This window comes from Amphiura filiformis, chromosome 7, assembly GCF_039555335.1.
Source record: "Amphiura filiformis chromosome 7, Afil_fr2py, whole genome shotgun sequence".
Taxonomy (NCBI): domain Eukaryota; kingdom Metazoa; phylum Echinodermata; class Ophiuroidea; order Amphilepidida; family Amphiuridae; genus Amphiura; species Amphiura filiformis.
This window is the reverse complement of record NC_092634.1, coordinates 54,497,914-54,512,676: the sequence shown is the minus strand read 5'-3', so window position 1 is coordinate 54,512,676 and position 14,763 is coordinate 54,497,914.

Genomic DNA, 14,763 nt, shown 5'->3' with positions numbered 1-14,763 from the left:
GGGGTTTAGGCCCCTTGTCAGTTTTTTTGTTTTCTTTGTTTGTTTGTTTTTATTAATTTTTTTTAGATTTTTCAAAATGTTTTGAATGCTTTTTGGAAAACTTCATATGTTTGATTGGCGTAACCCGACGTACCCTAAAAGTATAGGCCCGACCCTGACTTTTTTTTTAAATTGAAAGAAAAGATTTTTTTTTAAAATGTTCCAAGGCCTTTTTAAAATGCATTTTACACAATTTACAGCTTTTAAAGTTAAAAAAATCCCTACCTACCTACCCTATTTTTTTATGTTACGCCAATCAAACATTTTTTTTAGTCCTAAGTTTATTATAATCTATTTGGAGCGATGGGGGAAAGGTTTTGGGCATTGGATCTCGACCATTGTCCCAAATAGGTACGGGTAGTCATTAAAGGATGTCTCCGGCAATCACAACATTATGACTTAAGACTTATATGATAAAAAATTAATTATCAAGCACGAATCACATGGTTTTAGGCCTATTTGAAACAAACCCATAGAGTACCGAAGTGATGACGTCACAGAAAACTTTTTTTTTGCATTTCAGCGTTTTGAATACCATGTCGCGGTGGAGCATGATGAAAAACATCTGCAGTCCAAATTTGGTGGGAATCGGATCACGAGGGCCCGAGATATGGCCGCATGAATACCTAATTAGCCCCCATTGAAATCAGTGTAAATTGGCCTGGTTCCAAACAGTTATGAACCAGGCCAATTTACACTGATTTCAATGCATGATGCAGATCATGTCTACAGTAGAATTCACCACGACCTTTGCAGGACTTAAACCCCATTAAAAGCTATTAAACCAAGATAACACTCATTGAAAACAGCTCAACTGATTAAATCAGATCTTCTCTGGTTGTGCACATGTGTCTGTTTTACATGTGCGGTATCGCAATGAGCTGGTATTATAGTTTCAGTTGGGTAACCGACTATAATGGAAACGCAAGGTAACAATGGTATGTGGACCTTTGTTCACGAAATGAGACAATGGTCTGCTTATTGTTAACCAGCATTCTTGAAAATGAGCAACATAATGATTGTTGACTTAAGGGCTGGGGTATGAACGTTTGGACAGTATTTATTGTGGGACATTAGAGCACATCAGACATATCGAATTGCATTCTGAATACGAAGAATGTCATTCTGATATCAAATAATTTTGATTTTTTGAAATTCGCAATTTAATACACATTTTTGGCAAATCATTAAAAATTGATATTTTTGATATTTAACAGTACTTGAAGTAAACTTTATAAATCTGATGATAAGTGTATGTAGGTGGGATGAAAAGCCGACGATCAATTGAAAATGTTGACCGTTCGTATTGAAGATATGGATTTTTCCCCAAACACCAAAAAAAATTAGGTCTTTTTGGGAAAAAAATCCATATCTTCAATATGAAAGGTCAAAATTTTCCATTGACCGTCGGCTTTTCCTCCTGCTACATACACTTTAAAAATATATCATTAGATTTATATAATTTACTTCGAGTACTGTTATATATCAAAAATTTGAAAAATATCAAATTTTTATAATTTGTCATAAACTTTGTATTATATTGTGATTTTCAAAAAATGAAAATTATTTGATATCAGAAAGACATTCTTCGTATTCAGAATGCAATTCGATAGGTCTGAGGTGCTGAGGTGCTCGCATGTCCCACAAAAAATACTGTCGAAACGCAATAAACGCTCATTTTAGATCCCTTAACACGGTTTGGAAATAATTTCTTCATATTTTTTGGTGTTATCTGTCGTTTGTGACATATATCCTTCCTAAAACACCAAAGTGCGAATATTTCCAAACACCTAAATTAGCTAAAAATTTAGGACATGTTACAAAACTATATTTTCTAGAATTTCAGAAGAGTACTTTTAATATTGGCCGGTTATTTTTCACCCAGCGACGTTAACTAGGCAAATGTACTATTACCTATAACATACACTAAAACACCAAAGTGCGAATATTTCCAAACATCTAAATTAGCTAAAATTTAGGACATGTTACAAAACTATATTTTCTAAAATTTTAGAAGAGAACTTTTAATATTGGCCGGTTATTTTTCACACAGCGACGTTAACTAGGCAATTACCCATACTTCTAACATTGACTATTTATAGAGGTTACGCGTCAATGGTAAGAGCACTGTGTATTGTGTATAGGAAAACGGACAGTAACTGCAGTATGGGGGCTAATTAGGTATTCATGCGGCCATATCTCGGGCCCTCATGATCCGATTCCCACCAAATTTGGACTGTGGACGTTTTTCATCATGTTCTACTGAAATATGGTCATGAAAATGCTGAAATGCAAAAAAGAAAATTTTATGACGTCACACTTCAGTACTCTATTGACCATAAAAACGAATTAATATAGACGAATCCAATTTCACGCATTCCTACACCTCAATGGCAGCCAAAGCTGGGTCCCTGTCGGCTCAATCTCACCTAAAATGTGAAATGATGCGGCCTTGCAGGGTATTTTAAACTGCATTCTATCGTGTTACACGTAGACAAAAGAATGATGACAGTTTACAACACAAAAGAATCTAACATCGATTTTTAAGCGGCTTTAATCCACCCAATTGGGCAGTCACAACACCCGTTCGTTGGTGTTGCGGGGACCCAGTGATGGCCGACCAAATGAAAATGACCATACAATGAAGGCTGACAACAATAATGACCTTTTCGGTAAATCCCATAAGCCTTTGCTTATGGGTTTGCATAAAACAAAATTGGCCGCTTTTTTATGCAGGGATCAAAATTGGCCAAATCTGGATTAAACCCATCAATGTTCTATAGGCATCAAAGTCAAAATGTCAAATTTTCGATTCTACGGGGTAAAAGAAATCAAACCTGCTTCGAATTTGATTAAAGTGGTCTCAAATTGTTACACAGCCGTGACGTTAGTCACGGCTGTGTCTTTTTTCTTACAGGTTCTTTCTTTCTTTCTTTCTTTCTTCTTCTTCTTCTTCTTCTTTCTTCTGTCAACCATTACATTTGCTCTAGCACTCACATGCTTACATCGATTTTGACCTAACTTGGTCACAATGATCATTGACCGTGCCCCTACATGTCACATGAAACTCGTGGGGTCAAAGGTCACACAGAGGTCATAGGGGTCAAAAACGTGATTTTAACTAAAAATGCATCTTCTCCCACAGCTTACGTAGGACAGCGGCCCCACTTGCACACATGCATTGTTATTACCCAGTGTCTATGTGGTGTACACAGATTTGGGGTCAAAGGTCATTAAGGGGTCACTTCCGGTATAAAACGAAAAACCTTCACAAATTTTTATTAGCTAAGTAAAATATAGCACAGTAACGGTATGTTCACATATGATCTGCAGTCACCCAATGTATATGTGGTATTTTTTTTATGTGGGGTGTAAGCTCATTAAGGGGTCGCTTCCGGTATAAAAAGAAATACCTTTAAAATGCATCTTCTTCCACAAATTATGTGGGACAGAGACGCCATTTGCACACATGCATTGTTATTACCCAGTGTATATGGGGTGTACACAGATTTGGGGTCAAAGGTCATTAAGGGGTCACTTCCGGTATAAAACGAAATACTTTCAAAAAATTTTATTAGCTAAGTAAAACATGGGACAGTAACGGTATGTTCACACATGATCTGCAGTCACCCAATGTATATGTGGTATTTTTTTTATTTGGGGTCAAATCCCATTAAGGGGTCACTTCCGGTATAAAACGAAATACCTTTAAAATGCATCTTCTTCCACAGATTCTGTAGGACAGTGACGCCACTTGTATACATGCATTGTTATTACCCAGTGTCTATGGGGTGTACACAGATTTGGGGTCAAAGGTCATTAAGGGGTCACTTCCGGTATAAAACGAAAAACTTTCAAAAATGTTTATTTGCTAAGAAAAACATAGGACAGTAACAGTATGTTTACACATTAATTGTGGTTACCCAATTCATATGTGTTATTTTTTCATTTGGGGTCAGATGTCATTAAGGGGTCACTTCCGGTCTGAGACGAAAAACCTTCAAAATGCCCCCTTCTGCCACAAGTAACATGGCAAAGTGATGCCACGTGCACACATGCGTTGACATTAGACAACGTCTATGGGCGTTTTCATATATTTTGGGGTCAAAGGTCATTAAGGGGTAACAACACGGCTGTGTTCGTGGTCTTAGACCACAGCTAAGTCTAGTTCCACTTGGAACACCATTTTAAATTAAAGAAATAATAGTTACCACATATCATTTAACATCACAAAATATGTCAAGGTTAACATTATTCAACATGTTCAATGGACTTTGACGCTTTTGTCCTGTTACGGTACCCAGGTTTAACGAAATACCTGAGATATGAAATGTTTTTTCAAGCGGAACAATTTCAGAGCAATTTTTTATCAAAATCGGAGCATTTTTGATTTGTACCCGCATGGAGACCAAAAATCTCATATAGGTCCAGCTATACTTCCTCTGTATCCCATTATTCCCAATAATCAGTGAGAGCTGAGAGGAATACATTGGTATAGATTTTACCCTGATTTGCCCAATTTTGAAATCAGTGAGCCTTGTTGTTGATAAACAAAAACACGCGAAGAAAGTACAAATTCTCTTCATATTATCAGAAAATCATTTTCAAATGAATAACCAAATGCATGGGTTTATACTGAAAACATGTTGGGTCCAAATATATTTTTTTTAAATTAAATAATTTTGGTTTTCAAATAAGGAAGTATTGAGTCTTTTATCTAGTTGAAATAATTGAACACACAGGTATTTGGGTTCATTGTGTGTTCACCATGTCTGCATTATACTTGAATTATGATTCATTGATATGGAACAAACCGGTACATGTACCGCATTAAGGGCTTGGATAGCAACGTTTTCACGTATTTTTGTGGGACCTGAGACTCGAAAGCACATCAGACATATTATAGCTTATTATATCGAATTGCATTCTGAATACGAGGAATGTCCTTCTGATATCAAATAATTTGATTTTCAATATAATGAACATTTTTATTAAAATTTGATATTTTTTATATTTTCGATATTTAACAGTCGATCCTCGAAGTAAACTTTATAAATCTAATGATATGTATAGCTAGCTGGGATGGAAAGCCGACCATCAATTGAAAATTTTGACCTTTTATATTGAAAATATACATTTTTTTTTAAACCAAAAAAATCTTTATCTTCAATACGAAAGGTCAAAATTTTAAGTAAATATCATTAGATTTATACAATTTACTTCGAGGACTGTTAAATTTCAAAAATATCAAGTTTTAATCATTTGCCATAAAATGTGTATTTTATCTCGAATTTAAACAGTGTCTGATGTGCTCTCAGGTCCCACAATAAATAAATGGACACGCAACTCATCAATAGTCGTAATTATAATTATAGTCAATTAAAGGAGGATTTCGTGATCCTAGCATCCTCATTTTGTGATATTTCCCACGAAAAAAGCTTATTCCCAAAATTTCAGTTGATTCCGATTTTGCGTTTGCGAGTTATGTTTGGTATGAGTATGTGTATGACATTGCTCCATAGGCCACTGTTGTAATTCCGTTCTGATATACCAGAACGAAATAAAAATTTGGCGATATTTTTGCTAAACGAATTAATCTGCAAGAAATGTTTGGTACATAAACATTATGTAGCCAGAGGTTCCAGTGGTATAAAAATCCCAACTTGGGCAACTTGGAGGGGGGGGATGAGGCTGGATCACGAAATGCCCTTTTAAAATAAAATAATGGGTACACATGGACAAAATTGGAACACCAGTGTTTTTGCTTGCTAGTGTTTCAGCTTGTTTCTAAGCACCCTCTAGAACAACATATCCAAAAAGGGCAAAAAATGGGAATAGGGAAATAATACTAATTTGCATAAAAGAAAACCAAAAAATGGGCGAATATGGATCAAAATAAACCCATCAAATTGTATTCTTCTCATTATTAGGATTGAGAAAAAGTATAGTTTGACCTATTTCCGGTGTACAGTTAATTCTTGAGTTTTAGGCATAAAGGTCAAATGTCAAATTTTGGTGTCCACCATTGTCCACAGTTGTAAATAACAATTCCTTTAAAAAAAGGAATGGGCGCCCAATGTGAGCTGGACGGGATATGATGATCAAATACGAGAGAAATGCTTCATGGAATGAAGCTTTCGTGTCAATTTGCGATTATGTGGGGTGGGAGTTCTGTTTTGGGGGCATATTGTAGTGAGGATATTGCTTTGGATATTGAATATTGTTGAATTTCGTTATGCAGGGCCTAGGGTATATGATGGATAGTCATAGAAGACACAAATAAGTAAGCTTCCCCTAGTCATCTATACACTCATTCTTGTCACACGACGAATTTCGACAAAGTCATGTAAACGTAATTTCGTTTTTCACCAGACCTCCGTCCAGAAACAATCCTGAAATGTTGAAAACCTGGGGTCGGCGCACTCATGCCAGTTTATCCTAAGGTATACTCTGTGTCTTTTGTACCCAACCCTGTGGCTAAGAGAGGCTACGAAATACTTAAACTAATACAAAAAAATCATACCCTCCTTTCATGATCAAACAATTCCAAGAAATTGACAGGCCTGTTAAATCAAGGGTAAGATCGATCGTTATTCTTCATGAAACGGGCACAGCCCATTTTTATGTTATTAATTCTGCTAAAAATTAATTAATAAATAACAAAATTACGTCATAATTATGACTTTAAATCTGCCATAGAACTCTATTTTAAACGGACAAAATAGCCATTGGGGTTTCTTTCACTTTACCTTGCTAGGAACCCTTGCCAGCAGTTAGGCATATTACAATAAATATTATTTCATTCAACATTTTGGGTAAACACCTACAAAATGACGTAGGCCTAAATCGTACATTATTGCTTTAAACTGCCCAACAACGGTGGACCACGAGTCGAAAGTCGCCTAATTGGGCTACCATATCGCGGGGTTGGCAACTCTGGTTGCAAATACACTTCTGACCTTCAACACAGTCATGTCTTTCGAATTTATTCCTTTCTCTGCTGACCAGAATTGAAATTCGTTAATTAATGTTTTTTATCAGAGATAGTCACCACAAAGATACTGAGCTGTGTTCTAATATCTTTGGTCACAATCAGTTAGCAGTGAAGCACATAAACCAATTAGCGATTTCATGATTGGTCAGTGGTTGTTTTGTTTGGTTTAAGGATTAGGTGTGCAAAGGTCACGGCCCTGTTGCTACTGCAATCACTATGGACCACAATGGCCTCATTCCAGTGGCATATTATCAATAACCTCAATTAAACAATCATAGTGCAAAATTTGACCTTAAGTTGCAGAGTATGAGTTTTGTACTCACATTTTCAAAGGTCATTCAATGAATGCACAAATGTATTGGGGTTAACGAACTGTGCCCTGATAGATGGGCATGCTGTAGATTCTTCACACTGTAAACAACTAGTTCATGTGCAAACATGTTCAAAACATACATAATTAGAATGGTCAAATGTCACCGTCTATCGGGTTCTAAGAGGCGGTAAACTGGTTTAAACCATACCTGACCATACAAAGGTCACGGTTTATTTGGTGTTTTTATAAGTCCATTAATTTTGTATTTTAAACAAAGAATATACGCACAACATTTTATCCCGTGCATATCAGAAAACAATAATAAAATAAAATCCAAGCATATTGTGGTTTTATTTCTGAGCTGGGCATACGTTTAAGCAAAACAGTTATGAAGTAAATCTAGCAAGACCGAAATTAGTAGCTTTTTGCAAAGTCAAGCCAAATAATGGGCCGCCGCCGTAGCGGGCGCCCCAAAAAGTAAAAAAATATAAATGTTCCAATTTTGATCAGAGTGGTCTGAAATTATTCCGTTTGGAAAAAACATTTTAACCAAAGAATAGTTTGCATTATCTTATGTGTTTCGTAAAGGGGGAATCCGAAAGTTTGCAAAGGTGGAACGCGAAGTTTTTCGTCGATTTTTCTGTCAAAACTCCCACTCCCCCGGCGTAAATATTGATTGGTCTTGTGTAATTTTCTTATCAGATTACATACGTCTATATATACATAAATGTTACCATCTGTTCTACATGTAATTGATTTCTCACTCAAATTGCCTTTTATGTATTCTGTCCAATACCTTATACGATTTCACACCACCAAATAGAAATGAAGACCTGAGCGCAAGAAGACCGTAAGTCCAAATGGCCCCTCATCATGTATACACTAAATTTACGCATCGTTTATTAGGGTTTTATAATGTTTAATACATGTTCCAGGGTGAAAACATCATGAAAGGTTGTGAAAGATTTGTTTTGGCCCCTGAACATGTATAAAACATTACCAAACTATACGAAACTATACGCAACTTTAGTGTATACATGTTGAGGGGCCAAGTGGACTTACGGTCTTCTTACGCTCAGGTCTTCAAATATGTGACTGGACACTACGATTCAGCCGTAAAGTCGGCCCCAGTCAATTTTGTTTTATTTCGTGTTTAGAAAATATATATCATAAGCTTTAAAATAGTATATCATTTGACTTCAAACGATATCCAGAAGCGGGGTTATGGTTTGTTGAACTATGCTCCTTCAACAAAATGGTACCTCTTTCGGTTCTACACGTGTCTCTTTTTCCACATTGCTTGTAATAAAGTCATAATTGGCGGTCATTTCAAATCATCCCCAAGTCAACGAGGTTCAGGAATATGTTTTTTTTTCCTGATTGCAAGCCCACCCTGTTTTATATCACTCATGCATAAATTCATTACTAAAATACTATTTAAGGTAGGAAATACATTTTTCCTCAACATAACACCATATTTTGCGGTGATATACCGTACTTCACATTTTGGGGTCTACCCCATAACTAAATCGGCGAGTCCAAGAATCAGCGCACGGCTTGGCGCAGGCGCACTACGGCAGAGCACATGATGGTAAAGACTATCACACGGAGAGGGTGATAGTAAAAATGATAAATGGTAATCAACCAATGAACTGTCTAGAATTTATGTAGCCTATGAGTGATATAATATTAAAATTCCAATTTTCTATGCTTTACCTCACTTGTTCGGCTCAAAATTAAAAGGAGACATATCTGACAGTAAAAGCTAACATTTTATTGAAAATAAATACTAATCTATTTTTACAGAAATGTTATAATATGGCTTTAATGATTCTATATGTAGAAGATTATTATCCTCTTCAGCAATAGGATTATTGATTGGTTTAAACGCTATTAAATGAGAAACATGTCGCGCCTATGAATACGATCTTCGCGTACATTTTGCACTGTATCTCAGAATACAATTTGCCGAGTTTACGGCTCATTCGTAGTGTCCACTCACATATGGTTGAGTGTGCTAGCTTATTGCCTGTTTCAACTCATTGAAAAAACCTTACACACATCCATCAATTAAATATTAAGGTCCGTATGCACAAAACAAGTTAGACCAGGTCTAACTTTAGACCTGGTCTAAACTATGAAGATTAGACTTAGGGAGGGGTCACTTTAGTATTTTCTTTTCCTCCATAAGTCCACAAATTAAACTGCAGCCATCTAATATTAAGGTACATGTATTTGCCCTTAGCAGGATCTACAATAATATAATAGAATAAGGTATATTAATAGTTAGACCAGGTCTAAAATTAGACCAATGCTCGTAAGCATGGTAAGTCTTTGTGAAACGGGGCTCTGGTCTAACTTGTCTTGTTGGAAATCACGAACAAAAACGTGCAAAAGAAAGACGCAAAGTAATAACGTGTGCGAATAGCAGACAAAGTTTGCAATCTTTCATTGTAAGCTATTATAATTGAAACCTACGATTGACAGCTACAGATCTCTTGAGCTTTGCCTTAAGTTTTTGCCAGAACAACTTATTACCTACGGGATCATTGGTGTATTCAAGAACACCTTTAATACGAAGTAATTTACGCAACAAACGTGTCATTTTATCGTCAGGAATAGGTTGCAGAAGTACTGGAATGATAACATCACGACCCTCATCTAACAGCCTTTGTTGTGCAATTTGCATCTCAAAATAACACCATTCACTTTCCATAAAATTCGGTGACAATACTAATATAGTTTTTCTACTGCGTTCAATTCCGTCTACTATAGCTTGAACACGGAACTGACCAAGTTCTTCGTCTCTTACACCTATGTATAGTCGTAAAGCATTCGCTCCTTCTTCTATATTAGGTATCATTTCAGTTAGTACAAACTCTTCATCGCGTTCTTCGTAAGCCACAAACGCGTCAAATTGTGGCAACTGACGCACTTCCGCTTCGTCTTCATGGTCATCATCGAGATAGGGCATAAAATTTTGATATCGTAATTTTATGCGGAAAAAGCAATATTTAATCCGCCAGCGATATTTGTAAGAAATTCCAACAAGACAAATAACTAGTACGGAAGTAATTGGTACCAATGTTGTGATTAAGTAGAAAATTCTTGAAGAACATGTAAAATGTACTCGAGGATCCGTCAACACTAACCCTCTGTTACTTTCAGATGTGTCACATAAGTAGTATTTATCTACATCAAAGTCAAGACGCGTTTGTGTATCTGTTAACAGCCAATGCTGTAAATATCCATTGTCACTGTTGCATTCACAAGAAAATTGGTTGCCACTTGCGTCAAATACTGCAAGAGAATGGTTTGCGCTGAGAACAGATTTCGGTACTTCTGTGATTAAATTAACGGCGATCTTCAGCGTCTCCAGAAATGGAAAATCGGCAAGGCCGAGGGTGACTTCTTTCAAATTATTGTGTGAGAGATCTAACGCTTTTAGATTGGATAAAATACCAACTGAATCTATTGTCTGAAGAAGATTGTTATCCAAATACAACATTTCAATGTTACGGGACTGATAGAAAATGTCATTTTCAAGGCGCGAAAGTTTATTGTAAGACATTTTCAACGTGATCAAAGAAGGCAGTTTCCCTTTGTAAAACCAGTGAAAGTCGTGGTTTTCAAAGCAGTTGTTTGATATGTCAAGATAGGATAAATGAGGTAGGTCTGGTATCTTACCAACCAAGGTAAATGATCTACATTGTTCGTGTTCACCTATGTTAGATGACATGTCTAATGTCTTCAAAGACTGCATATGAATCAGACTGGTAAAATTAATTTTCATTGTAGAATCATAACTGTCTAACATTTCTGATAAATATAGTTCCAATAAATTCGTGCATTTCTCGGGGACGTCCTTCGGTGGAATATATATAAAATCGTTTCCACTTATATCTAATTTGCTAATATGCGAAGTATCAAAGCGGTCAATAAATATACTAATGGAGTCGGAGTCGCCAATTGTTGCCCATGACAGGTCCAATGATGACACCTTTGGCTTTGACATTGAGGAGGCCTCTGTTGCTAATTGAAAGGGATTCTTGCCTAATCCAAGAACTGATATATTAAAGGATCCAAAGGGATTGACGAATTCGTTCGGAATTGACTGAATTTCGTTTGAAGATAGAATTAAAATACGTAGATTAGAGTTGGTAAACATCTGAAGTGCTTGAGATGGGACACTGAGAAGATTATTGCCTTCCAAATGCAGTTCCTCCAGTAGTACTAGATGGTTGAATGCTCCATCTGATATGAATTGAAGATCATTCAAAGTGAGTTTAAGTACACGAATTGACAGGATCCATTGAAAAGCATTATCCTCTATTGCGACAAAATGGTGTAGAATCTGGAAAAAGTTTAAAGAAATATTAAACTTTTTCAAGGGCATGAGATAATTTGATGTAAGATGTTTGGGGCCAGTACCATCATTATTACAAATGATTCTGAGGGTGGCAAGATTCGCGTTGACCGACTGCATAACATTTATGTCGTCTACACACATCATGAGATATTTCAGATTGTGTAAAGGAGTGAAGATATTTTGTCCATTGATCAGAATTTTGTCGTAAAATCGTAGATCCATGTAGGTGAGTGAGAACCCGTCGAAATATTGAAATGATGAGTCTGATAATGTTAACACGCGTGCCTTTAGATGAGGATATAAAACCAAGTTTTCGAGTTGAACCGTAGATATTAGCTGATCACTTTCCGCTTCCAGTGAATGTATTGGGTTAACGCCTAAATGCAAAAATGTCAACGATGTTAGCGGTACAAGTGCGTCATACGGTACTGTTGAAAGCAAATTATAAAACAAAAAGAGTTTCTTCAAAGATGTCAAATCCCGAAACACAGTTGGTGTCAGATGTTCAAGCATATTGTTTGTCAAATCAAGCAATTCGAGCTGGTGTAGCTTTTTAAATGCCTCGGTATGAATGACGCCGATCATGTTCTGTCCAAGATAAATGGAAACTAACTCGTAATGAATGGGTAAAAAGGCACTTCCTGGTAACGATGTCAAGTTATTATTCCGTAGCTCAACCACCGATATACCTTTATCTCTGTCGCCTTCAAACAAGCCGTCAATATGAGTCAGACCTCTACTTGAACAATCTTTGTGTGTCCCTTTTCTTGATGGTGATCTCCAGGTCTTACATGGTAGATCCTTGGCCACACGTTCATCAATGTCTATGCGTATCCTACCTCTAGTCCCATTAATATCCACCCGTTTCAAAATTACGAATGGAAGAAATACAATAGCGAGAAATATGACAAACAAATGCATGGTGCAATACGTATAATTTACAACAACATGAACGTACTCAAGTTATATATAACAGAAATTAATAACGGGGATATAACTGCAACGTGGCACTAAAGCATCCAAATTATACAATCTTGTTGTGACACAGTTCTTCAATCCCAGCGCGTATACACATACTGCAGTTACTGTCCGTTTTCCTATACACAATACACAGTGCTCTTTCCCATTGACGCGTGACCTCTACAAATAGCCCTACGTTATGGGGATATGACTAGTTAACGTCGCTGTGTGAAAAATAACCGGCCAATATTAAAAGTACTCTTCTTAAGTTCTAGAAAATATAGTTTTTTAACATGTCCTAAATTTTAGCTAATTTAGATGTTTGGAAATATTCGTACTTTGGTGTTTTAGTTAATGTTATAGGTAATAGTACATTGCCTAGTTAACGTCGCTGTGTGAAAAATAACCGGCCAATATTAAAAGTACTCTTCTAAAATTCTAGACAATATAGTTTTGTAACATGTCCTAAATTTTTAGCTAATTTAGGTGTTTGGAGAGGGTCGTACTTTTGTGTTTTAGGAAGGATATGTAAACGACAGATAACACCAAAAATATGAAGAAATTATTTCCAAACCGTGTTAAGTCAACAATCATTATGTTGCTCATTTTCAAGAGTGCTGGTTTACAAAAAGCACGCCATTGTCTCATTTCGTGAACAAAAGTACACATACCATTGTTTCCTTTCGTTTCCTTTATAATCGGTTATCCAACTGAAGCTATAATACGCAAACTTTATTGCGATATCGCACATGAAAACAGTCACATGTGCACAGCCAGAGAAGATCCGATTTAATCAGTTGAGCTGTTTCAATGAGTGTTATCTTGGTTTAATAGCTTTTAATGGGGTTACGTCCTGCAAAGGTCGAGGTGAATTCTACTGTAGACATGACTGCATCATGATTTTCAAGAGATCAGGATGATGCAAAGCAGCAGCGGCAACATGCATGTTGACTATATCGATTTCACGCGACTTATTTTCATGTTATTTTGTTGTACTTTTTTACATACAAGTTCTGGGATCGTTGAACATGAATACGACGAAATCATCAGATTGTAAAAATTGACCCCTTCGGGATTTCGCATTCATTCTCATGAGGCCCCGTGTCACTGGATTGATAACGCAAAATAACCCAAGTTACTTTATTTCTATCTTTTTTTAAAAGAAATATTGCGTTATTTTAGAATATAATAATAACAATAATAATACACAGACTTAGAGAGCGCTTTTTAAATGAAGAAACAAAGCGCTATGGAAACGGAAAAATGCAAGTTAGAGGGAGGAAACATTAGGTGAATAGGTGAGTTTTCAGGTTCTGTTTGAAGATTTGGACATTTCCAGAGTCACGAATGTGGGAATGCAAGCCATTCCATAAAACAGGGGCAATGATGGAAAATGCTCTGTCACCATGGCTGACGAGGTTCATCAGGTCTGTTAATTAATCAGCTATTTAGAGTTAATTTGTCAAGACCAAGTGCATGAAGTGAAAAACGTTTTTCTGCTGACAGTTTCGCCAGAAACCTTCTGGCTTTCTCAAAGTATTGATGGTGTTATTGATCCATCTGCTTGGAGCGGGAAGCCTGACCGGATGTTTTGATTTTCCCAAAAGTAGTATTCCTGTCTCCAGCGGTGGTCTTGAGCAGAGGATCAAAGATGTGACTCAGAAAGAACGACCATCGGGAGAAGTGACCCCGTCTGTATGCCACCCCCAAGATTCACAAACCAGACACTCCCCTCAGGCCAATCGTTGATTATACTGGTAGCATAGGTTTATACAACACCTCTCGTGCATTGGCTGATATACTGGCCCCAAGTGTTGGCACTTCCATCCACCATGTCAACAATTCCCAACATTTGGCTCAAGATTTAGGCGAAGTGATTTTGGAGGAGGACGAATTTTTATCATTGTTCACCAACACCCCGGTAAACCAAACGATTGAAATAATTAGAGATCGCCTTTCTCGCGACCAAGATCTTAAAACAGAACATTGCTTGAAGTCGAGGACATCATGGAATTAATGAGCTTCGTCCTCACTACAACTTACTTTCAGTTCAGAGACGCTATTTATAAGCAGAAGTTCGGTGTAACG